The sequence below is a fragment of the Bufo gargarizans genome, chromosome 7 (genome assembly GCF_014858855.1).
Source record: "Bufo gargarizans isolate SCDJY-AF-19 chromosome 7, ASM1485885v1, whole genome shotgun sequence".
Classification (NCBI taxonomy): domain Eukaryota; kingdom Metazoa; phylum Chordata; class Amphibia; order Anura; family Bufonidae; genus Bufo; species Bufo gargarizans.
Window position 1 is genome coordinate 14056408 of NC_058086.1, and position 26726 is coordinate 14083133.

The 26726-nt window shown below is 44.9% G+C and overlaps 1 protein-coding gene across 8 annotated transcripts in view; it reads left to right on the forward strand.

Annotated features, from left to right (window-relative positions):
* Positions 1-26726, forward strand: part of GRAP2 (GRB2 related adaptor protein 2) — a 281374-nt gene that overhangs the window by 246384 nt on the left and 8264 nt on the right. The window lies entirely within an intron of this gene.

Here is a 26726-nt window from a genome sequence, read left to right on the forward strand (position 1 = left end):
GTATCCCAACACGGACAATTACTTGCGCTGCTGCTGGTCCCGGGATAGTGTGGTAGGTTTCACACTGGCAAAAGTCAAATCAATAGGTTTTGGAACCGCGCTGCTGGATACTATGTGTTCCGGTTACAGGTGGGTGATGCAAGGGTGTCCACCCCTCTCCTCAATGCCAAGGAATACGATCCTCCCAGATCTCCTCCTCTACAGAATTTAAGGTGATACGGAGAATAGTGAAGCACCCTTGAGAATCTTATCTTAAAAGGTAGAATAAAACCTTTTAAGATAAGATTCTCAAGGGTGCTTCACTATTCTTCGTATCACCTTAAATTCTGTAGAGGAGGAGATCTGGGAGGATCGTATTCCTTGGCATTGAGGAGAGGGGTGGACACCCTTGCATCACCCACCTGTAACCGGAACACATAGTATCCAGCAGCGCGGTTCCAAAACCTATTGAATAGACTCCTTGGCGACCTGCTACAAAATGTATTTTCAAAGATGGCAACAGGAATTTTAAGAATTGCATTAGACTGTAGGGATGGTAGTGTAGGGCGCTATCGGAAAAGGGAAGCACAATTTATGGATTTAAAGAAAAACCTGCAATGGGTGCAGACCCATTCATTACAATGGGCCGCCAAAGATGCTGTCCGCATCCATAGTTCCGTTCCGTGGCCGCACATAAAAGACAGAGCATATCCTATTTTTTTCCGCAATTGCGGACAAGAATAGGTATTTTCTATTATAGTTGCAGCCATGTGCGGTCCGTAAATTGCAGAAAGCACATGGCCGGTTTCCGTGTTTTGAGGACTGTAAAACACTTATGGTTGTGTGAATGCGCTCTTAATAAGGGTAGGTTCACATCTCTGCTAAAGGTAATCTGGTAGTCTGTTCAAGCAGAGGGTCAAACTACCGAAGTTACTATATCTGGCGCCGCGGGGCTATAATGGGATCTGGCATAAATAGCGGCTTTCGGACGGATAAATACCACTTTATTCCGGAATGCCGTTGTATCCTATTATAGCCAATGACGATTGGGCAGTGCCCGTTGGTATCCAGCTATGCCAGATGCAGTAACTCTGCCGGACGAAATGTGAACATAGCCTAAGAACACAAGGGATAGAAGGGGAAAGGAGCAACAGGGGACAATGAAGTGAATGGTTGTCCATAGGGCTATAATCATGCTGAACATCATTTAGAGCAGGGTTTCTCAACTCCGGCCCTCGGGACCCACCTACCGGTCATGTTTTCAGGATTTCCTCAGTTTTGAGCAGGTGATATAATTAGTGTCCATGCATCAGGACTGACCACAGGTATTCATTCTGTGGGATATTCTCAAATCATGACCGGTAGGTGGGTCCCGAGGACCGGAGTTGAGAAACCCTGATTTACCCCCTTTTACCAGCCCCACCCCATTTTGTCCGCCAGTCCGCCCTTTCTTCGCAGGTTTGTGCATCTAATGACGCAGAATCCCAGCACTACATACATTTAAAATATCCGGGAGAAAGCAGCCCTACCATGTGGTGTTCTGGAGATCAGACTGTACCCCTCCATGTATACATTTAATAGGGGGCACCCCTTGGCGTTGCCTGGAAAATGAGAGGTCTCCACAAAGTCAGTCAGACCCAGGCATATATTCTGGGATCCCATCTCCAGTATCTTATAAGGTCAGCCCTGATGGATATTAGCCTGCCTTTGGACTGACTCATAATGTTCGGAAATTTAAAGCAAGGTGAATAAGAATTACGACACACTTTACCTGAGTGCTTGGTAAAGCATTTGAAAGCGTTATATATTGGTAATAGCCCTGTAGGAGTTAATGAACACTCTCCTACCTCCAGAGCTAGTGACCTTGCCAGATCAATTTCCGATTCTGGTTCATAGAATGAGACAGGGTCATGGTGCATCACAGGGCTGTGTTCATGAAGGATGAATAATGATAATGCTTAAAAACTAAAATTATTTTTACTGATCAAATTCATTTACTGTGTGAGAGAGACATCTGGTGGTCACTGCTGGAACTGCATCTGCTTAAACTCGTCTCAAGCTTGTACGCACAATGATCAAATGACACGTTATCCTGTTTTTCCACCTTTATCTAGTAGAAAGTCTTTCCAGAAAAATCAGTAAATTGGAAATGTATGCTATAGTAATAGAAATGTTTTGTACAGTGGGAATACACACCTTTAAAGCATGTGACCCAGCTGTAACAGCAACACCTTTATTTGTTAATACAGAAATGTTGGCCTACTGAAAATGATGTCCAGTATATGCATTCACTACTTGGTCGGGTCTCCTTTTGCATGAATTACTGCATTAATGCAGCGTGGCATGGAGTTGATCAGCCTGTGGCGTTGCTGAGGTGTTATGGAAGCCCAGGTTGCTTTGATATCGGCCTTCAGCTCGCCTGCATCGTTGGGTTTGGTGTCTCTCATCTTCCTCTCGACAATACCCTATAGGTTCTCTATGGGGATTAGGTCAGGCGAGTTTGCTGGTCAATCAAGCACAGTAATACCGTGGTTATTAAACCAGGTACTGTTACTTTTGGCAGTGTGGGCTAAGTCCTTGTGGTGCCAGGTCCTGCTGGAAAATGAAAACAGCTTCTCCATAAAGCTTGTCAGCAGATGCTCTAAAATTTCCTGGTAGACGGCTGCACTGACTTTGGACTTGATATAACACAGTGGACCAACACCAGCAGATGACATGGCTCCCCAAACCATCACTGTCTGTGAAAACTTCACACTGGACCTCAAGCAACTTGGATTGTGTGCCTCTCCTCTCTTCCTCCAGATTCTGGAACCATGATTTCCAAATGAAATGCAAAATTACTTCCATCTGAAAACAGGACTTTGGATCACTGAGCAAGAGTCCAGTCCTTTTTCTCCTTAGCCCTGGTAAGACGCTTCTGACATCATGAGTGGCCTAACAAAAGAAGACAGTTGTAGCCCATGTCCTGGATACGTTTGTGTGTGGTGGCTCTTGAAGCACTGACTCCAGCTGCAGTTCCCTCCTTGTGAATCTACAATTTTTCTTAAATCCCTTCCTACTAGTATATCACCAGATAATGGCCAATAGGATAGAGAAAGGCGCTCATAGGGTGAGTAAGTTCAGCAAATCAAATTTCTAATAAAATAAATGGTTTGCTCACCTATTGCGGTTGCATCAATTGGATGCAACTGCAATGAAGGTCGAGTGTACATGAGTAACGGTTGGTGCAGCCTAGATTCGTCCGATCGCCTTGGGCAGGGGCCACCCTGCCACTTGGGTAACAGTATGAAGAAAAGGACGCTAGACCTTAGGTAGAGCGTATGGACCACAGAGGGCGCACAAAACAACCGGTCATAGGCAATATTTCGGTTTCAGCAGTATTCCATTTATTCGTGAGACAACGCGTTTCGGGGTACTAGAGTCCCCTTTATCAAGTCTAAAATGAAGGTTAGTAAAAAAGAAGAAACATGTTTTTCCAATACATGTTTCTTCTTTTTTACTTACCTTTTGAAATTTCTCCTCTATTTTCCTTTAATTATTGTGGAACATCTAATTTATAAAGCTGAGTGTATGTGTATGTTGGCTAAAGGAATCCGCACTGTCGCATTTACAATCACGAAATTTGGCACACAGGTACATCAGGTGACCAGGAAGGTTTTAGACCAGCTTTCTAGGATGTACCGTTCCCGAGATATTCCCAAAAAATGCTTTAGCCAATAGAAGCTTGGTCACATGACCCTTACCAGCCAATAGGATCTCGCAGGTCCTCCAGCCTCCACATACACAGTTTTACTCCAGGTTTCCATAACAGCCCAGCCATTTCTCTTCACTGCTGTAGGAGAGCTTTAAAGGTAATCTGTCACCAGGATAATCACTATTGCAGTAAAGCCATGGCCTAATAGCACTTACTTTATTGCCAGATGTGCCTTTGTTCTAGCAATAGATGTTTTTATCCTCTGAAAATCCAGTTTATTTGGTATGCAAACAAGCCAGTAAGGTGCCCAGAGAGACTTAAAACCCCGCCCCCAGGTCCCACTAAGCCACACCCCTGATCAGGTTAGGCCACCGCCCACTCCCACTCCTGAGGCGGCAGGGATTGAAAAAATGAAGGTAAAAATCAACTTCTGTCAGCTGCAGGGGTGGGAGGGAGGGTGACTTTCTCCCTGCAGCTTACACTCAAACAGCACAGTGCTGCTATCTTAGAGTGAGCTGTTCAAAAGGACACGCCCCTGATTAGGTTAGGCCATGCCCCCTCCCACTCCTCAGCCGACAGATTGAAAAAATGAAGTTAAAAATCAACTGCTAGGTCCCGCTAAGCCACGCCCAGGTATGGTTAGGCCACGCCCCATCGCACTCCTGAGCCGACGGGGATTGCAAAAATGAAGGTAAAAATCTACTTCTAAGGGGAAGCTATATGTTGGTTGATGTACTTAATCACCAATATTTTGAATTTATATAAACAGAATGAGGATTGTGATTTTTTGTTAAAACTTAACTTTTAATTACTTAGAATAATAAGGTCCCTAGATGTTCAGATTTGATACAAAGAAGAAGTGCATGATAACACAAGGGATCGAAGATAAATTAGTGCACGGCGGCAAGTTAAATAACCGGTAGTCCTACCGTTTTAGCCGGGGTCCTCCGGTTTCCGTAGATATCCAGTAGATATAACTTTACTGTGAAAAAGAGCAATTAAGGCTAGGCAGGGGTATTAGTGGGTTAGAGGTACCTAGACAGCCCTAATATATGGGTGCTATCTCGGCCCTAGCATCCTATTCACGGAGCACCCGTTCTAATAAGAGCGACCCCGTCCGGAACCTTGCCCTTTTGCTACTTGGCCCTATTGTGCCCTAGTGTAGCTAATCCCAAAATCATCTTCTATCAGCTGCAGGGGTGCGAGGAAGTCTGACTTTCTCCCAGCAGCTTGCACTCAGACAGCACAGTGCTGTTGTCTTACAGTGAGCTGTTCAAAAGGACCCCAATTTGGTAAGGTCACGTCCCCTCCCACTCCTCAGCCGACAGATTGAAAAAGGGAAGTTTAAAAATCAACTTCTAGGTCCCGCTAAGCCACACCCACATCTGGTTAGGCCACTCCTACTCCTGAGCCGACAGGGATTGAAAAAATGAAGGTAAATGTCAGCTGCAGAGGTGGGAGGGAGGGTGACTTTCTCCCTGCAGCTGACACTCAGACAATACAGTGCTGCTGTCTTAGAGTGAGCTGTTCAAAAGGACACGCCCCTGATCCAGTAAAGGACACTGTTAGGCTGCATTCACACGTCCGTGGTGTGTTGCGGACCCGCAAATTGCGGGTCCGCAGCACACCAGCCCGTCACCCCCATAGAAATGCCTATTATTGTCCGCAAGCTGCGGACAAGAATAGGACATGCTCTATCTTTTTGCGGAGTTGCGGACCTAAAGATCGGGGCCGCGCACCGCAAATGCGGATGTGGACAGCACACTGTGTGCTGTCCGCATCCATTCCGTCCCCATAGAGAATGAATGGGTCCGCACCCGTTCCGCAATATTGCGGAACGGATGCGGACACATTCTGCGGACGTGTGAATGGAGCCTTAAGGGGATGGGCCCCTGTGGAGGTCACTGTCAAGGGGGTGGTATGCTGTGAAAGTCACTGTTATAGGGGAAGGCTGCTGTAAAGGTCAAAAATAAGGGGGTGGGCTGCTGTGGAGGTCCAATTTTAAGGGACGGGGCACTGTGGGGGCAGTGTTAAGGGGTGGGGGGCTGTGGAGGTCACTGTTTTGGGAGCGGGGTGCTGTAGATATCACTGTTATAGTGGATAGTGTTGATATCTTTTAACAACACACACAAACATTAAATGTAATAGATTAAATATACCCGAGCGAAGCTGGGTCCTTCAGCTAGTTTAAAGGATAAGTTATATTTTTTAATGACACTATTTAATTCACCATAATTTTGCATCACCATTTTCCGACATAAGTTTTTTTTATATTTCCAGCTACCAAGCTGCCTGATGGCCTATTTTTTGCAGGACGAAATGTAGTTTTTATTGGTATGATTTTTGGGGTAGATACAACTTTTTGATCACTGTTATTAAATTTTGGGGGGGAACAACGTGACCAACAAATGAAGAATTTTGTGTTTTTATTTTTTTTCTGTTGCTGCGTATACCACACAGGAAAAATATTTTTATATTTTAATAGTCCAGACATTTTTGGACACGGTGATACTTATGTTCATTTTTTTATTGTATATTAATTTTTTTTATGTAAAATTGACAAAAGGGGTGTGACTTAAACTATCAACATTTTTATGTTTGTTTTACATTTTTTGAAATTGCAACTATAGTCATCAACCTAGTGAACAGCACCATAAAGATTGTCCATGGCTGTGGCTGCAGACCTATAAATATAAATAGGGTAGTGTATAGATCTGTATAAAATACTTAATAAAAGATACGTTTTACACACTATCTGTAGTTAGTGGAAGCTTGAAAACGTATGATTAGTCAAAAAATTTCTATATAAATAAAGATTTATCTCTCCCAACAGATTAAATTAAATTATCTGCAACAATAATTAAATTTTTCAAAACTATGCAAGTCTTCCTGAGCAGAATGTCTAATGTTGTACCATGAGCCCTATTAAAGCATCTTGGAACCTACTGGTTTAGCCACTGGTTTTACAGCATAGGGGTCCTACCCTCAGCGTATTGAAGGAAACTGGCTTCTATCTCTGCACAGGTATAGCAACAGCCTAGATATAGTCACAAGTCTGTCCAAGCAGACGGTGGATTATACATTTTGCTATACCAATAAAGGGGTACATTATCACTTTCTGATTGTTGAGGGTCCAACTTCCAGGGCTTCTTCAATCCCAAAAATAAAGTACCTTTCGCGTGGGTGTTTATAGCTCACTACTTTACATCAGTAGCTGTAAGTTAAAACGAGGAATGGAAATGGAAAGTGGAAGGAGCTGCACCTCTGAAATTTTTGGCCCCACTCCTGGATTTCCATTAAAAGTACTGATGCTAAATTACTCAAGTGTGAATGAGGCCTAAATCTGGTCAGTTTTTTTTTTGTTTCCACATAAAAAACTCTGTAGAAATTGTTTATGTTTGTTTCCATACCCCCATGCATTTTTAATGCATCAAATGTGTGGATGGTGTCTTATTTTTTAGCCTTTTTATCATATAGAGAAGCCGATGGAGAAAAGCGCTTGAAAAAATGCCATTGTCTCAACATGCCGAGGTTCTTTAAAAATAAAATCCAGAGAATGCCACCAATCAGTTGTTCCGTTTTTTGTTTCCGTTTCCGTTCCGTTTTTCCATAAGGCATATACAGTATACAGTAATTACATAGAAAAAATAGGTCTGGGCATAAAATTTTCAATAGATGGTTCCACAAAAACGGATACGGAAGACATACGGAGTACATTCCGTATGTGTTCAGTTTTTTTTTTGCTGACCCATTGACTTGAATGGTAAATCCGTAGAAAGGGTTCTTGAGGCTCACCTGGTCTTATGTTGGAGGATGACACGGACATACAGGTCCTTCTAAAAAAATAGCATATTGTGATAAAGTTCATTATTTTCTGTAATGTACTGATAAACATTAGACTTTCATATATTTTAGATTCATTACACACAACTGAAGTAGTTCAAGCCTTTTATTGTTTTAATATTGATGATTTTGGCATACAGCTCATGAAAACCCCAAATTCCTATCAAAAATGTTTTGCATATCATGGAAAGGTTCTCTAAACGAGCTATTAACCTAATCATCTGAATCAACTAATTAACTCTAAACACCTGCAAAAGATTCCTGAGGCTTTTAAAAACTCCCAGCCTGGTTCATTACTCAAAACCGCAATCATGGGTAAGACTGCCGACCTGACTGCTGTCCCGAAGGTCATCATTGACACCCTCAAGCAAGAGGGTAAGACACAGAAAGAAATTTCTGAATGAATAGGCTGTTCCCAGAGTGCTGTATCAAGGCACCTCAGTGGGAAGTCTGTGGGAAGGAAAAAGTGTGGCAGAAAACGCTGCACAACGAGAAGAGGTGACCGGACCCTGAGGAAGATTGTGGAGAAGGACCGATTCCAGACCTTGGGGGACCTGCGGAAGCAGTGGACTGAGTCTGGAGTAGAAACATCCAGAGCCACCGTGTACAGGCGTGTGCAGGAAATGGGCTACAGGTGCCGCATTCCCCAGGTCAAGCCACTTTTGAACCAGAAACAGCGGCAGAAGCGCCTGACCTGGGCTACAGAGAAGCAGCACTGGACTGTTGCTCAGTGGTCCAAAGTACTTTTTTCGGATGAAAGCAAATTTTGCATGTCATTCGGAAATCAAGGTGCCAGAGTCTGGAGGAAGACTGGGGAGAGGGAAATGCCAAAATGCCTGAAGTCCAGTGTCAAGTACCCACAGTCAGTGATGGTCTGGGGTGCCATGTCAGCTGCTGGTGTTGGTCCACTGCATTTTATCAAGGGCAGGGTCAATGCAGCTAGCTATCAGGAGATTTTGGAGCACTTCATGCTTCCATCTGCTGAAAAGCTTTATGGAGATGAAGATTTCATTTTTCAGCACGACCTGGCACCTGCTCACAGTGCCAAAACCACTGGTAAATGGTTTACTGACCATGGTATTACTGTGCTCAGTTGGCCTGCCAACTCTCCTGACCTGAACCCCATAGAGAATCTGTGGGATATTGGGAAGAGAAAGTTGAGAGACGCAAGACCCAACACTCTGGATGAGCTTAAGGCCGCTATCGAAGCATCCTGGGCCTCCATAACACCTCAGCAGTGCCACGGGCTGATTGCCTCCATGCCACGCCGCATTGAAGCAGTCATTTCTGCAAAAGGATTCCCGACCAAGTATTGAGTGCATAACTGAACATAATTATTTGAAGGTTGACTTTTTTTGTATTAAAAACACTTTTCTTTTATTGGTCGGATGAAATATGCTAATTTTTTTAGATAGGAAATTTGGGTTTTCATGAGCTGTATGCCAAAATCATCAATATTAAAACAATAAAAGGCTTGAACTACTTCAGTTGTGTGTAATGAATCTAAAATATATGAAAGTCTAATGTTTATCAGTACATTACAGAAAATAATGAACTTTATCACAATATGCTAATTTTTTTAGAAGGACCTGTACACCAGGAACTAGGCGATGAGGAAATTCAAATAAAGAGGTAGAATCCAGCTTCCAAACAACGTGTTTAAACTTAATAAATAAATGCTTTAAAATCCAACATGTACATCCAAGTCTACGCGTTTCAGATCATTCCATACAGATCCTTACTCATGACAAAGAAAGAATGTAAGACTCTGACCTTAAATAAAGGGCAGGTCAAACATGTCGGGTGGAAGTTATCAGCAGCAGCTCCACCTCTGAGACACTAAAACATGTGTTAAGAACCTGAAAAACAATGCGTCAGGATCAGTAATGCAATATGAGATCGTGTCTACAATTTAAACCCATTGGTATACAGGTGTTCATAGAAAAAATCCAATAGGATTCTCTATTCAAAAGAGCTCTCCTATGGTCTCCTCCACGTTTAGGATATTTAACTCTTTCCACCCCTGCACAATAAGACCTCTAGTATCACCTGCATGACAAGCCGCATAATGTGAACTGACCGCAGACACATTTCTTGTTAACGCATGAGGTACTGTATATCAGAGATGTTTCTGCATCCAACACCCATATTTAATATATCCATCCACTGCTCGTCAGCACACAACACTGACAGATGTTTCTTGACTATTTGGCAGGTTTTCTTGTGTTCAAATAATTAGTGACAAAAACTGGAGCCCTATTCCGAGAGGCCCTACTGGTCTTTTTAGGGGGACCTCTATTTCTCCCATTGGGAAAGACCAAATCTGCCCGTGATTTAGTTATTACGAGTGCCCCAGCTTGTTTCAGAAGGTTGTCACTATAGCCAAGGACAGCAAGACGGTCAGTGGCCAGACTCAACTTATCCTGAAAACCCTCATCGCTGGAACAATTTCTTCTGAGGCGTATAAATTCGCCTCTAGGAATAGTACGGACAACATGAGCAGGATGGCATGATGAGGCAAAAAGCGTGCTGTTCCCAGCAGTTTCTTTGCGATAAGTATGTGTAATGATAGCAGATTCAATAGCATTACCCACCAGAGTGAGATCCACAAATGAAATGGATGTAGGATGAAAAGTAGGGAAGCTGCCCATACATTGTCTTCAGAGAGGAGATATCGGTGTTTCCACCACGCCATATAGATGTTTGCCATGGAGGGCGAAAATTTCGCCCCCATGGAAACACCAGTGCATTGTAAATTGTAAAAAAAAATGTAATGGTTAAGCCCACCTTGTGGATCTTAGGCAATGAGTGGAATAATAATAAAATAATAATAAAAATAATATAATAATAATCCTATTATTCCAATATTCCACTCTTTGCCTAGGATTCACAAGGCGGGCTTCCCTCCGTCTATGCGGCCCATAGTGGCCGGCATAGGGCCTTTTACTGAACAGCTTTCTGCATGGGTTGACAGTTTATTACAACCATTGGTTCAGACTATTCCGGGTTTCCTTTTAGATACAAGAACTGTATTGCAGTCTTTTTACAAGTTTATATGGAAACCGGAATATGTATGGATCACCGTGGACGTTACATCTTTATACACTGTAATCCCTCATGATCTAGCCATTTCTTCTTTGCGATGGTTTCTGAACATTTATGCAGACTACAGTATTGAATTCCAGGACTTCATCTGTGATGTCTATTTTTTATTGGAGCATAATGTGTTCATGTTTAACCATTGCTTTTTTTTTTTTACAACGCACTGGTGTTTCCATGGGGGCAAAATTTTCGCCCCCAAAGTGGAAAACATCTACCGTATATACTCGAGTATAAGACGAGTTTTTTGGCACATATTTTTGTGCTCAAAAAGCCCCCTCGTCTTATACTCGAGTCTAGGTCTGTATTATGGCAACTTACATTGCCATAATACAGACCATGACATGTTGGGGGCCGGAGAAGCTGTTACCTTTACAGCTGCTCCGGTCAGCTCCCAGCACGTCCGCGCGGCACCTCTGTTAAGCTCCCAGTGTAAATCTCGCGAGACACGCGGGCCGCGAGATTTACACTGGGAGCAGACCGCGAGATTTACACCAGCAGTACGTACCGGCCCCTGCACAGCCTCCCCTCCCCCTGGACAGCCCCCCCTCCCTGGCCAAGTATGAAGTAGGGGGGGGGGGAACAAAAAAATAATAATAAACAACCTGATAAATATAAAAAATAAATAAATAAATGCCCAGTTGATGGGAGTCTCTCCCACTCATCCTCTGCAGCCTCTGTGGGTGGTCCAATGACTGTTGATATCTCCGCTCTTCTTTTCTCCTGCACGCCGGCCGTAACGCAGCGCATGCAGTAACACTGTGTGTATAGTATGAGCCCCAACACAGGCTGCTCTATGCAAACATAGTTGGCATTCTTTTTCAAAGTCTTTTTTTTTATCCTGTTAGGAAATTTACCAGTAGCTGCTGCATTTCCCACCCTAGTCTTATACGCGAGTCAATAATTTTTCCCATTTTTTGGGGGTAAAATTAGGGGCCTCGGCTTATATTCGGGTCGGCTTATACTCGGTATATGGCGTGGTGAGAACACCGATATCTCCTCTCTGAAGACAATGTATGGGCAGCTTCCCTACAGTGGTACGGTCGTTATATTGACGATTTATTGTTTATCTGGTCAGGTGACCATGCTGCCGTACCCCTGTTCGGGTAAGTATTTCAATGATAATTCTCTAAACTTAAAATTTACAATTACTTTTCATCCTACATCCATTTCATTTTTGGATCTCACTCTGGTGGGTAATGCTATTGAATCTGCTATCATTACACATACTTATCGCAAAGAAACTGCTGGGAACAGCACGCTTTTTGCCTCATCATGCCATCCTGCTCATGTTGTCCGTAATATTCCTAGAGGCAAATTTATACGCCTCAAAAGAAATTGTTCCAGCGATGAGGGTTTTTAGGATGAGTTGAGTCGGGCCACTGACCGTCTTGCTGTCCGTGGCTATAGTGACAACGTTCTGAAACAAGCTGGGGCACTCGTAATAACTAAATCACGGGCAGATTTGGTCTTTCCCAATAGGAGAAATAGACCTGTGTAAAATTGGCACCCCATGTTCTTAAATGTCAAAAAGAAATACACCATTCGTTTGTGCTGCGTTTGTGCTGCGTTTGTGCTGGTTTGTGCCGCAAAAATGAACATTTGCGCCGCTTTAGTTTCCGAGATATTGCGCGCTTGATTTGCTGAAACCCCGCCCACTTTCCACCCCATGTTTTTAAATTTCAAAAAGAAATACACCATTCGTTTGTGCTGCAAAAATGAACGTTTGCGCCGCTTTGGTTTCTGATATATTGCGCGCTTGATGTGCTGAAACCCCGCCCACTTTTCACCCCATGTTTTTAATTTACAAAAAGAAATACACCATTCGTTTGTGCTGCATTTGTGCTGCAAAAATTAACGTTTGCTCCGCTTTGGTTTCCAAGATATTGTGCGCTTGATTTGCTGAAACCCCGCCCACTTTCCACCCCATGTTTTTAACCCTGACCCTAGACCCCCCAGATGTGCTGCAGCTTCCCCCCCCCACAACTTTGTTTGGGGCACAAGCATATTATTTTATTTTTTTCTGCGTACGCTGACTGTGGCCGGGACCCTTAGCATCCGGCCACTGTTAGGGCATCGCACACCCCACCGCTGATCAACTTCGGACGGTTGATCAGCAAGTTTGATTATTATTATTTTTTTATTCTAATTTTTTGGCCTTTTTTTATTTTATTTTTTAATTTTTTGTCTGTTAGGTTTAGGGTAAGTTCGCGAACACCCAAGATATTGTGCGCTTGATTTGCTGAAACCCCACCCACTTTCCACCCCATGTTTTTAACCCTGACCCTAGACCCCCCAGGTGTGCTGCAGCTTGCCCCCCTCCCGCCCCCCCACAACTTTGTTTGGGGCACAAGCATATTATTTTATTTTTTTCTGCGTACGCTGACTGTGGCCGGGACTCTTAGCATCCGGCCACTGTTAGCGCATCGCACACCCCACCGCTGATCAACTTCGGACAGTTGATCAGCAAGTTTGAATTATTTTTTTTTTTATTCTAATTTTTTGGCCTTTTTTAGGTTTATGGTAAGTTCGCGAACACCCGTCCCCCCACACACACGCACACCAAATAAAGTTTATCACGCACACATACACTCCCCTATGGCCTGCCGGATGTTCTCGGCTGAGGAGGCATACGCCCAGCTTGCCTCCGAGTCCGAGAGCCCCAGTGAGGACGAGGATGACCCCACTTTCCTTTTGTCATCCGCGTCCTCCTCATGATCTAGCGATGATGATGAGACCCCAAGGCGGCGGAGACGCCGCCAGGCGGAGCAAGGGGATCGCCATGCTAGGGACCCTGTGGCCCACACTAGTACGAGAAGCTCTGGGGCTCGTACTAGTTTTCCAGCCCACCAGTTAAGTCCACCGGAGCCCCCTACCGGTGAACTTGTCTGGTATACCCCAGAGCGTTTTGAGCCTGTGATTCCTGATTTTGTAGGCCAACCAGGAATCCAGATTTCCACAGTGGGCTTCACTGAATACGACTACTTTAGTCTTTTATTCAGTGACCAATTTGTGAATCTGATGTTGGAGCAGACGAACCTGTACGCCCAACAGTTCATTGCTCAACACCCGGGCTCCTTTTTAGCTAGGCCCGGTGGCTGGACTCCGGTCTGTGCAGCCAAGATGAGGACGTTTTGGGGCCTCGTGCTGCATATGGGCCTAGTCAAGAAACCCAGTGTCAGGCATTACTGAAGTGGGGACGTCCTCTACCAGACCCCACTTTACAGTACGGCCATGACACGCACCCGGTTTGAGGCCATCCGGAAATGCCTGCATTATGCAGATAATGCAGCATGTCCCCCCCAAGGTGATCCTGCCTATGACCGCCTGTACAAAATCAGGCCGGTCATCGATCACTTTGTGCATGCCTATGTACCTGGAAGAGAGGTCGCGGTTGATGAGTCTCTCATTGCTTTCAAGGGGAGACTCATTTTCCGCCAGTATGTTCCCTCTAAGCGGGGGAGGTATGGCATGAAGCTGTACAAACTTTGTGAGAGTACTTCAGGGTACACTTATAAGTTTCGTGTGTACGAGGGGCGAGATTCCCGTATTCAACCCGCAGAATGTCCCCCCACTCTGGGTGTTAGCGGGAAACTTGTGTGGGACCTTATGCACCCACTGCTAGATAAGGGTTACCACCTGTATGTGGATAACTTTTATACTAGTATCCCCTTGTTCCAGTCTCTCGCCGCCAGATCCACGTCTGCTTGTGGGACCGTGCGGAAAAATCAATGCAGCCTCCTTACCCACCTCCTCCAGGTACCTATCCCTAAGGGTGAGACCCGTGCACTTACTAGTGGAAACCTGTTGCTGGTCAGATATAAGGACAAGAGGGATGTCCTTGTACTGTCCACAACTCACGGTAACGGCATCACCCCTGTCCCTGTGCGAGGTACCGCGGCAACGGTTCTCAAGCCCAATTGCATCGTCGACTACAATCGGGCATGGTATAAAAAAGTTGCGGTCTGCTTGGTGCAGGTTGTCTTGTACAACTCTTTTGTGCTGTCCCGGAGCGCTGGCAACACAGGGACATTCCTTCAGTTCTATGAGGCAGTCCTCAAGGACCTGATCTTTTCTGACCGGGAAAGAGCAGGCCGGAGTACCTCGGGAACTGGAGGCGCCCGGATCGTCCCTGGCCAACACTTTCCAGGTGTGGTCCCCTATACTGGAAAAAAGGGCGGACCCAAAAAAGGTGCAGTGTGTCACAAGAGGGGGATACGGAAGGACACCACTACTCAGTGTGACACGTGCCCCGATCATCCGGGCCTCTGCATTATCGGTTGCTTCAGGGAGTACCACACTTCCATGGAGTACTACATTTATGTTCCCCTTCCCCAATTTAGCCACTGACAATCGGATAAAAAACTATGGTTCTCCGACTTGAAACACTAAAACGGAAAAAAAAATAAATTTAAATTTAAAACTAAATTAAATAAAAAAAGTTGACAAATTAGGTATCGCCGCATCTGTAAGAATCTGCTCTATAAAAATACCCCATGACCTAACCCCTCAGTTGAACATGGTCAAAAAATAAAATAAAAACGGTGCAACGGTGATGTAAGGTGACAAAAAAACCTTTTTTTGCACTGTTTTTATTTTATTTTTTGACCGTGTTCATCTGAGGGGTTAGGTCATGGGGTATTTTTACAGAACAGATTCTTACGGACACGGCGATACCTAATATGTCAACTTTTTTTATTTATTTTAGTTTTACTAAATATTTTTTAAATAAAAGTCTGAGAACCATAGTTTTTTATCCGATTGTTAGTGGCTAAATTGGGGAAGGGGAACATAAATTTAGTACTCCATGGAAGTGTCGTACTCCCTAAAGCAACCAATAATGCAGAGGCCCGGATGATCGGGCACGTGTCACACTGAGTAGTGGTTTCTTTCCGTATCCCCTTCCTGTGACACACTCTGCACCTTTTTTGGGTCCGTCCCTTCTTTCCTGTATGTGGAACCAGGGCCGTTTCTAGGACCGGGCGTGCCGACCGGCCACCCGGGCCGCTGTCAGAAGGGGGGCGCCGGCAGGGGCGCCCTCTTGTCGTTTCTCTGCCTGTTATTACCGGCCGTGCGCCCTGGCTCCCTCCCTCCCTCTGAGATCTCGCCTGCCCTGCGACCTGCGCCCGAGTGCTGAGTCCTCTCACTCTTATCTACAGACGGTGTCCGTACGTGCCGAGTCCAGTCACTCAGCTCCGGTACGTGCGGGTGGGACTTACTGACGTCACGCGCCTGCTCCTCCCACTAGGCGGCGCAGGCGATTGACGTACAGTGAGTGAGTGAGCGCCGCACTGCCTGCCTGTTACAGCCCGCCCTGAGCCACTGAGCAGTGCTGACTGCTGAAGAGAAGCCTGCTGTGAGGCGAACCTGAGTCTATTCTGTGGATCCGGTACAGTGGGTCACTGGGCGGGTGCAATGTGGTTAAATTAAACAAACAATTTTTTTACAACGGGGACTGTGACACTGTGGATGGTCTGTGGCGGGGGTCACTGTGGGAGACATAAAAATGGGGGCCACTGTCACTGTGGGGGACATTAAGTTTAATAAGGATCACTATGGACATTATTTAGAATGGAGGCTGCTGTGGGTGTCATTACTTATTATAACTATAATGTCTGATAGGCCTAGTCCTAAGCTGAGTTATTATATTACCCTGCCCATGCCCTGTATAATAATGTACCCATCCCTGATACCCCTTAGTTATATTACCCCGCTGGGGTATAACTAAGGGGTATCGGGGTACATTATTATACAGGGCAGGGTAATATAATTCAGGACTAGGCCTATAAGACATTATACAGTTATAATGACACCCACAGCAGCCTCCATTCTAAATAATGTCCAGTAGTGATCCTTATTAAAAATAATGTCCCCCACAGGCAGGCTCTGCGGGCGGCGGCGCTCACAGTGAGCTCTCACTCACAGCAGGCTTCTTTCTCAGAACTGCTCACAGTGAGGTGAGCACCGCCGCCCGCACTACCTGCCTGTTACCGCCCGCCCGGAGCAGTGCTGAGAAAGAAGCCTGCTGTGAGTGAGAGCCTGAGTCTGTGGGACAGTGGGTCACTGGGTGCGTCACTGTGACTGTCCGTGCAATGTGGTTACACATTTTTTACAATGGGGAGACACTGTGGGTGGGCATTAATTACAATGGGGTGCGGGGGACATGAAAAAGGGGACCACTGTGGGGGACATTATTTTTAATAATGATCACTATGGACATTATTTAGAATGGAGGCTGCTGTGGGTGTCATTTAGGGCTGCAACGATTAATCAACGTTATCGCTAATATTCGATAACGGGATTCGTTGTCAACGAATTGTTAACGAATAATCGGCCGATTCGTTGCTATGCGTGTGGGAGCGGGTGGTCAGGCGCTATGCCTGCGGGTCCTTGAACTTTAGATCACCGCATCTTTATTACCTTACAATGAAGCTCCAGTAACAGGCAGAGCGGGCAGCGGCGTAACGTCACTTACTGACGTGACGCGCATACTTGCTTCATTCATAAAGTAGGTGGAGCAGGCGCGTCACGTGAGTAAGTGACGTTATGCAGCCGCCCGCTCTGCCTGTTACTGGAGCTTCATTGTAAGGTAAAAGAAGATGCAGTGATTTAAAGTAAAAGTTACTGCCGGTTAAGGAATACTGCTGTGAGCGGCGGGGCCAGGACTGTTATGGGGAGGGGGATCTGTGTCATAAGATGCTATATAGTGCCGTCCACAGATCCCCCTCCCATAACAGAGCCGTCCACAGATCCCCCTCCCATAACAGAGCCGTCCACAGATCCCCCTCCCCATAACAGAGCCGTCCACAGATCCCCCTCCCATAACAGAGCCTTTCACAGATCCCCCTCCCCATAACAGAGCCGTCCATAGATCCCCCTCCCCATAACAGACCCCTCCACAGATCCCCCTCCCCATAACAGTGCCATCCACAGATCCCCCATAACAGTGTCTTCCATAGATCCCCCCATAGCATAGTCATCCACAGGTCCCCCTCCCCATAACAATGTCATCCACAGATTCCCCTCCCCATAACAGTGCCATCCACAGATCCCCCCATAATAGTGCCATCCACAGATCCCCCCATAATAGTGCCATCCACAGATCCTCCATAACAGTGCCATTCACAATTTGTTTTAATATGGCCTTTGAACATAATTTTTCAAGTAAAATCATATAAACCCCTTTTTTGTCATTTTGGTGTTTTTTCCCGATTAATCAATGAAGTTATTAACAACTAATCGATTATTCAAATAATCGTTAGCTGCAGCCCTAGTGTCATTATAACTGTATAATGTCTGATAGGCCTAGTCCTGAGTTATATGACCCTGCTGTGGCGAAACCAACCTCGCCACTGGGTTTTGGAGGGGCCTGGTTGCCAGCCTCTTGCCCCAGGATTATGGCCCATACTAACTTTGAAGGAGAAAACAGAAATGTGACTTCCATGGAATTCTATGCAGTTCTCCTCTACCACTCTGCCTGCGACTTTTAGCAGTTTAAGCAGTAATTTATGATTTTCTTTTGCTCTAAATAAATCTTGTCTTGTGGCATAAAAAAAAATAAAAAAATATGGTGAGACAGTTGCAAGTACTCTTCTGATATAATTTCATCGAGCAGTTTTGATAAGGGGGGGGGAGTTTTTTTGAAACTCGTCCTGAGAGAAATTTTAACTAGAAACTGCACTGTGTGGGACCACACCTGGAAAGTGTTGGCCAGGGACGATCCGGGCGCCTCCAGTTCCCGAGGTACTCCGGCCTGCTCTTTCCCGGTCAGATAAGATCAGGCCCTTGAGGACTGACTCATAGAACTGAGCCTTGGGGTCTCATCATCATCGCTAGATGATGAGGAGGACGCGGATGACAAAAGGAAAGTGGGGTCATCCTCGTCCTCACTGGGGCTCTCGGACTCGGAGGCAAGTTGGGCGTATGCCTCCTCAGCCGAGAACATCCGGCGGGCCATAGGGGAGTGTGTGTGTGCGTAATAAACTTTATTTGGTGTGCGTGTGTGTAGGGGGACTGGTGTTCGCGAACTTACCCTAAACCTAACAGCCAAAAAAATAAAAAAAAGGCCAAAAAAAAGGGAATTTCTTTATTTTTTTTATTCTAACTCGCTGATCAACCGTCCGAAGTTGATCAGCGGTGGGGAGTGCGATGCCCTAACAGTGGGCGGACGCTAAGAGTCCCGGCCACAGTCAGCGTACGCAGAAAAAAATTCAATAATATGCTTGTGCCAAAAAAAAGAAAAAAAATGTGGGGGGGTGGGAGGGGGGTCAAGCTGCAGCATACCTGGGGGGTCTAGGGTCAGGGTTAAAAACATGGGGTGGAAAGTGGGCGGGGTTTCAGCAAATCAAGCGTGCAATATCTCGGAAACCAAAGCGGCGCAAGCGTTCATTTTTGCAGCACAAACGCAGCACAAACGAATGGTGTATTTCTTTTTGAAATGTAAGAACATGGGGTGGAAAGTGGGCGGGGTTTCAGCAAATCAAGCGTGCAATATCTCGGAAACCAAAGCGGCGCGAACGTTCATTTTTGCAGCACAAACCAGCACAAACGAATGGTGTATTTCTTTTTGAAATTTAAAAACATGGGGTGGAAAGTGGGAGGGGTTTTAGCAAATCAAGCGCGAAATATCTCGGAAACCAAAGCAGCGCAAACGTTCATTTTTGCAGCACAAACGCAGCACAAACGAATGGTGTATTTCTTTTTGAAATGTAAGAACATGGGGTGGAAAGTGGGCGGGGTTTCAGCAAATCAAGCGCGCAATATCTCGGAAACCAAAGCGGCGCAAACGTTTATTTTTGCAGCACAAACCAGCACAAACGAATGGTGTATTTCTTTTTAAAATTTAAAAACATGGGGAGGAAAGTGGGAGGGGTTTTAGCAAATCAAGCGCGAAATATCTCGGAAACCAAAGCAGCGCAAACATTAATTTTTGCAGCACAAACGCAGCACAAACGAATGGTGTATTTCTTTTTGAAATGTAAGAACATGGGGTGGAAAGTGGGCGGGGTTTCAGCAAATCAAGCGAACAATATCTCGGAAACCCAAGCGGCGCAAACGTTCATTTTTGCAGCACAAACGAATGGTGTATTTATTTTTTAAATTTAAAAACATGGGGTGGAAAGTGGGCGGGGTTTCAGCCAATTAAGCGCAATATCTCGGAAACCCAAGCCGCGCAAACGTTAATTTTTGCGGCACAAGCCAGTACAAACGCAGCACAAACAAATGGTGTATTTCTTTTTTAAATTTAAAAACATGGGGTGGAAAGTGGGCGGGGTTTCAGCAAATCAAGCGTGCAATATCTCGGAAACCAAAGCGGCGCAACGTTCATTTTGCAGCACAAACCAGCACAAACGCATGGTGTATTTCTTTTGAAATGTAAACATGGGTGGAAAGTGGGCGGGGTTTCAGCAAATCAAGCGGCACAATATCTCAGAAACCAAAGCGGCGCAAACGTTCATTTTTGCAGCACAAACGCAGCACAAACAAATGGTGTATTTATTTTTGAAATGTAAGAACATGGGGTGGAAAGTGGGCGGGGTTTCAGCAAATCAAGCGCAAAATATCTTGGAAACCAAAGCGGCGCAAACGTTCATTTTTGCAGCACAAACGCAGCACAACACAAATGGTGTATTTCCTTTTTAAATTTAAAAACATGGGATGGACAGTGGGCGGGGTTTCAGCAAAATCAAGCGTGCAATATCTCGGAACCAAGCGGCGCAAGCGTTCATTTTTGCAGCACAAACGGAATTGGGTATTTATTTTTGAAATGTAAGAACATGGGGTGGAAAGTGGGCGGGGTTTCAGCAAATCAAGCGCGCAATATCTCGGAAACCAAAGCGGCACAAACATTAATTTTTCCAGCACAAACGCAGCACAAACAAATGGTGTATTTCTTTTTGAAATTTAAAAACATGGGGTAGAAATGGGCGGGGTTTCAGCCAATTAAGCGCAATATCTCGGAAACCCAAGCCGCGCAAACGTTAATTTTTGCAGCACAAACCAGCACAAACGTAGCACAAACGAATGCTGTATTTATTTTTGAAATGTAAGAACATGGGGTGGAAACTGGGCGGGGTTTCAGCAAATCAAGCGCGCAATATCTCGGAAACCAAAGCGGCACAAACGTTCATTTTTGCAGCACAAACCAGCACAAACGCATGGTGTATTTCTTTTTGAAATGTAAGAACAGGGGGGGAAAGTGGGCGGGGTTTCAGCAAATCAAGCGCGCAATATCTCGGAAACCAAAGCGGCACAAACGTTCATTTTTGCAGCACAAACGTAGCACAAACGAATGGTGTATTTATTTTTGAAATGTAAGAACATGGGGTGGAAAGTGGGCGGGGTTTCAGCAAATCAAGCGCAAAATATCTCAGAAACCAAAGCGGCGCAAACGTTCATTTTTGCAGCACAAACGCAGCACAAACAAATGGTGTATTTCTTTTTTAAATTTAAAAACATGGGATGGAAAGTGGGCGGGGTTTCAGCAAATCAAGCGTGCAATATCTCGGTAACCAAAGCGGCGCAAGCGTTCATTTTTGCAGCACAAACGAATGGTGTATTTATTTTTGAAATGTAAGAACATGGGGTGGAAAGTGGGCGGGGTTTCAGCAAATCAAGCGCGCAATATCTCGGAAACCAAAGCGGCGCGAAAATTCATTTTTGCACCACAAACCAGCACAAACGAATGGTGTATTTCTTTTTGAAATTTAAAAACATGGGGTGGAAAGAGGGAGGGGTTTCAGCCAATTAAGCGCAATATCTCGGAAACCCAAGCCGCGCAAACGTTAATTTTTGCAGCACAAACCAGCACAAACGCAGCACAAACAAATGGTGTATTTCTTTTTTAAATTTAAAAACATGGGGTGGAAAGTGGGAGGGGTTTTAGCAAATCAAGCGCGCAATATCTCGGAAACCAAAGCGGCGCAAGCGTTCATTTTTGCAGCACAAACGCAGCACAAACGAATGGTGTATTTATTTTTTCAATTTAAAAACATGGGGTGGAAAGTGGGAGGGGTTTTAGCAAATCAAGCGCACAATATCTCGGAAACCAAAGCGGCGCAAACATTCATTTTTGCAGCACAAACCAGCACAAACGAATGGTGTATTTCTTTTTGAAATTTAAAAACATGGGGTAGAAATGGGCGGGGTTTCAGCCAATTAAGCGCAATATCTCGGAAACCCAAGCCGCGCAAACGTTAATTTTTGCGGCACAAGCCAGTACAAACGCAGCACAAACAAATGGTGTATTTCTTTTTTAAATTTAAAAACATGGGGTGGAAAGTGGGCGGGGTTTCAGCAAATCAAGCGTGCAATATCTCGGAAACCAAAGCGGCGCAAACGTTCATTTTTGCAGCACAAACCAGCACAAACGTAGCACAAACGAATGGTGTATTTATTTTTGAAATGTAAGAACATGGGGTGGAAAGTGGGCGGGGTTTCAGCAAATCAAGCGCGCAATATCTCGGAAACCAAAGCGGCGTAAACGTTCATTTCTGCAGCACAAACCAGCACAAACGAATGGTGTATTTCTTTTTGAAATTTAAAAACATTGGGTGGAAAGTGGGAGGGGTTTTAGCAAATCAAGCGCGCAATATCTCGGAAACCAAAGCGGCGCAAGCGTTCATTTTTGCAGCACAAACCAGCACAAACGCAGCACAAACGAATGGTGTATTTCTTTTTTAAATGTAAGAACATGGGGTGGAAAGTGGGCGGGGTTTCAGCAAATCAAGCGCACAATATCTCGGAAACTAAAGCGGCGCAAACGTTCATTTTTGCAGCACAAACGAATGGTGTATTTATTTTTTAATTTAAAAACATGGGGTGGAAAGTGGGTAGGGTTTCAGCAAATCAAGCGCCCAATATCTCGGAAACCAAAGCGGCGCAAACGTTCATTTTTGCAGCACAAATTCAGCACAAACAAATGGTGTATTTCTTTTTGAAATGTAAGAACATGGGGTGGAAAGTGGGCGGGGTTTCAGCAAATCAAGCGCAAAATATCTCAGAAACCAAAGCGGCGCAAACGTTCATTTTTGCAGCACAAACCAGCACAAACGCATGGTGTATTTCTTTTTGAAATGTAAGGGTACTTTCACACTTGCGGCAGGACGGATCCGACAGGCTGCTCACCATGTCGGATCCGTCCTGCGGCTATTTCGCCGTGCCCGCGGACCGCCGCTCCGTCCCCATTGACTATAATGGGGATGGGGGCGGAGCTCCGGCGCAGCACGGCGGTGCACGGAGAAAGGCCGCCGGACTAAAATTACTGCATGTCAGGCTTTTTAGTCCGGCGGCTTTCTCCGTGCACCGCCGTGCTGCGCCGGAGCTCCGCCCCCGTCCCCATTATAGTCAATGGGGACGGAGCGGCGGTCCGCGGGCACGGCGAAATAGCCGCAGGACGGATCCGACATGGTGAACAGCATGTCGGATCCGTCCTGCCGCAAGTGTGAAACTAGCCTAAGAACATGGGGTGGAAAGTGAGCGGGGTTTCAGCAAATCAAGCGCCCAATATCTCGGAAACCAAAGCGGCGCAAACGTTCATTTTTGCAGCACAAACTCAGCACAAACGAATGGTGTACTTATTTTTCAAATGTAAGAACATGGGGTGGAAAGTGGGCGGGGTTTCAGCAAATCAAGCGTGCAATATCTCGGAAACCAAAGCGGCGTGAACGTTCATTTCTGCAGCACAAACCAGCACAAACGAATGGTGTATTTCTTTTTGAAATTTAAAAACATGGGGTGGAAAGTGTGAGGGGTTTTAGCAAATCAAGCGCACAATATCTCGGAAACCAAAGCGGCGCAAGCGTTCATTTTTGCAGCACAAACCAGCACAAACGAATGGTGTATTTCTTTTTGAAATTTAAGAACATGGAGTGGAAAATGGGCGGGGTTTTAGCAAATTAAGCGCGCAATATCTCGGAAACCCAAGCGGCGCAAACGTTCATTTGCAGCACAAACGCAGCACAAACGAATGGTGTATTTCTTTTTGAAATTTAAAAACATGGGGTAGAAATAGGCGGGGTTTCAGCAAATCAAGCGCAATATCTCGGAAACCCAAGCCGCACAAACGTTCATTTTTGCGGCACAAGCCAGTACAAACATGGGGTGGAAAGTGGGCATGGCGAGTTCCTAGAATATATTTTTTTGGCACAAGTTAGCAGAAAATTATTTTGTAAGAGAAAAAAAAAACATTTTCTGCTAACGTGCCAAAAAAAAAAATATTATAGGAACTCGCCATTCCCCTCACGGAATACCTTGGGGTGTTTTCTTTCCAAAATGGGGTCACTTGTGGGGTATTTATACTGCCCTGGCATTTTAGGGGCCCTAAAGCGTGAGAAGAAGTCTGGAATATAAATGTCTAAAAATGTTTGCGCATTTGGATTCCGTGAGGGGTATGGTGAGTTCATGTGAGATTTTATTTTTTGTCACAAGTTAGTGGAATATGAGACTTTGTAAGAAAAAAATAAATATATCAATTTCCGCTAACTTGTGCCAAAAAAAAAAATCTTCTATGAACTCGCCATGCCCCTCAAAAGTGATCTTTATAACCCCGCAGCGATTTTACGGTGTTTTTGCAGTGATCAGAAAAAAAAAATTCTGTCACAGTGGTGGGGCGGACTGAACGCAAGTGTGCGCACAAGATCAGGCCTGATCGGGGAACACTGCATTTTTTGTAGAGCCTATAGAACATGTCCTATTCTTGTCCGCAATTGCGGACAAGAAAAGGCATTTTCTATATAGTTCTGGCAATGTGCGGATCCGCAAAATGCGGAAAGCACATTGCCGGTGTCCGTGTTTTGCAGATCAGCGGTGTCCGTGTTTTGCGGATCCGTGGATCCACAAAACACATACGGACGTCTGAATGGAGCCTTACAGGGGGGTGATCAGGGGTTAATAAGGGGTTAATAAGTGACAGGGGGGGGTGTAGTGTAGTGTGGTGCTTGGTGCTACTTACAGAGCTGCCTGTGTCCTCTGGTGGTCGATCCAAGCAACAGGGACCACCAGAGGACCAGGTAGCAGGTATATCAGACGCTGTTAACAAAACAGCATCTGATATACCTTTCAAGGGTTAAAAAAAAATCGCATCTACAGCCTACTGGCAGGCTGTAGATCAACTCGTTTACCTTCCGATCCTGTGAACACGCGCTCCTGTGAATGCGCGCTCCTGTGAGCGCGCGTTCACAGGAAATCTCGCGTCTCGCGAGATGACGCGTAGATGCGTCAAGGAGGAATAAACCAACCGCCCGCAGGACGCATCCCTGCGTTAGGCGGTCGGGAGCAATGTTAACTGCAACACTAATTTTGTGGTTTATTGTATAACCTGCACGATATTCCGGCTGAAATATACAGGTTGTACCACTAACAGCCTTAAAAGTAGAATTTGCAGACACATCTCTGATATTCCTTAACAAGAAATGTGTCTGCGGTCAGTTCACATTATGCGGTTTGTCATGCAGGTGATACTAGAGGTCTTATTGTGCAGGGGTGGAAAGAGTTAACTATCCTAAACGTGGAGGAGACCATAGGAGAGCTCTTTTTCTATGAACACCTGTATACCAATGGGTTTAAATTGTAGACACGATCTCATATTGCATTACTGATCCTGACGCATTGTTTTTCGGTTCTTAACACATGTTTTAGTGTCTCAGAGGTGGAGCTGCTGCTGATAACTTCCACCCGACATGTTTGACCTGCCCTTTATTTAAGGTCACAGTCTTACATTCTTTCTTTGTCATGAGTAAGGATCTGTATGGAATGATCTGAAACGCGTAGACTTGGATGTACATGTTGTATTTTAAAGCACTTATTTATTAAAGTTTAAACACGTTGTTTGGAAGCTGGATTCTACCTCTTTATTTGGGTTGACTTAATTGGAGCCACAGAACGTGATTTGCAGGCAATAATAGGACATGTTCTATCTTTCAACGGAACGGAAATACAGAAACAGAATGCATATGGAGTACATTCCGGATTTTTTTTGGAACCATTATAATGAATGGTACCTTTTACGTAACGGAAAAAAAAGGCCCATAAACGGAAGAAAAAAAAACGATCGTGTGCAGAAGACCTTTCAAGGTAATATCTGAAGCTGGTGTTTTTCCACCATGAAATGAACCAAAAACTGCAGATTATCTCCTAAGAACTCAAGGGCCTCCTCTCTCCTGACACACCACAATCAATGGGTTCTGCCAACATGCTCCTAATGTGTATTGACAGCTTAACCACCCCACTGATCAGCCCAAGTAGTGTCCATTCAAGCAGAAAAGGACAATACTATTTTAAACAACTCCTGCTTGGGTTGTGTGGCTGCAGGGGAGGGGAAACTTCTGAGGGATCAAGCAGAGATAGAGCTAAGGGCAAACAAACAAGACCAAGGATGGGTTTTAGTCACAATCTAAATTCTGAATCTGAATTCAAGCCATCGGCACTTTAGCATTTTTTTCCACAGGTAGTTTTTGGCTCCTTGCTATTTTTTAGGTGAAAGCACCAGCTCCAGATGTTAGCTGAAGGTCTATATGAAATGCGGGACACACAACAACTCCTTTCCTAGTGCTATTTCTGTTTATCGGGTGGAGTTTTTAGGGATTCTGCCTTTCTTCAAAAAATGGAGCATCCTGTAGCAGGTGTTTGTTCGGGTGTTTTGCCAACCCCATCTATATAGGGGAAAAACACTATGAAGAAAACACTTGTGGTAAGGGCTTTTTAACATTTGTGTTGTGGCGTTCCGGTTTTGACATCCGGCAGTGAATCTCAAAACCAGGCCAGGTTCTGTTTTGTCCCTATTCATTGTCGATGGGGATAAAACTGATCAGGATGCATTCCATTCCGTTTTGTAGCGTTTTTTAACTGGCCACAATATTTCTGCAAGCTGCGGTTTTGCGTCCGGTCTGCGAAACAAAACAAGCCAAATCCAGCAGCAAAATCAATGTAAGTCAATAATGCCGGATCCATTTTTGCCGGATCCAAAAAATCTGATCTGTTACGCATTGACTTACAATATTTTTATTACTGGATTTGGTTTGTTCAATTTCGATGTAACACAATCGCATCCTTACAGAACGGATCTTAAAACTAGTGTGCACCACAAAAAACAGAGTTGGCTTAAAAAAAAAGA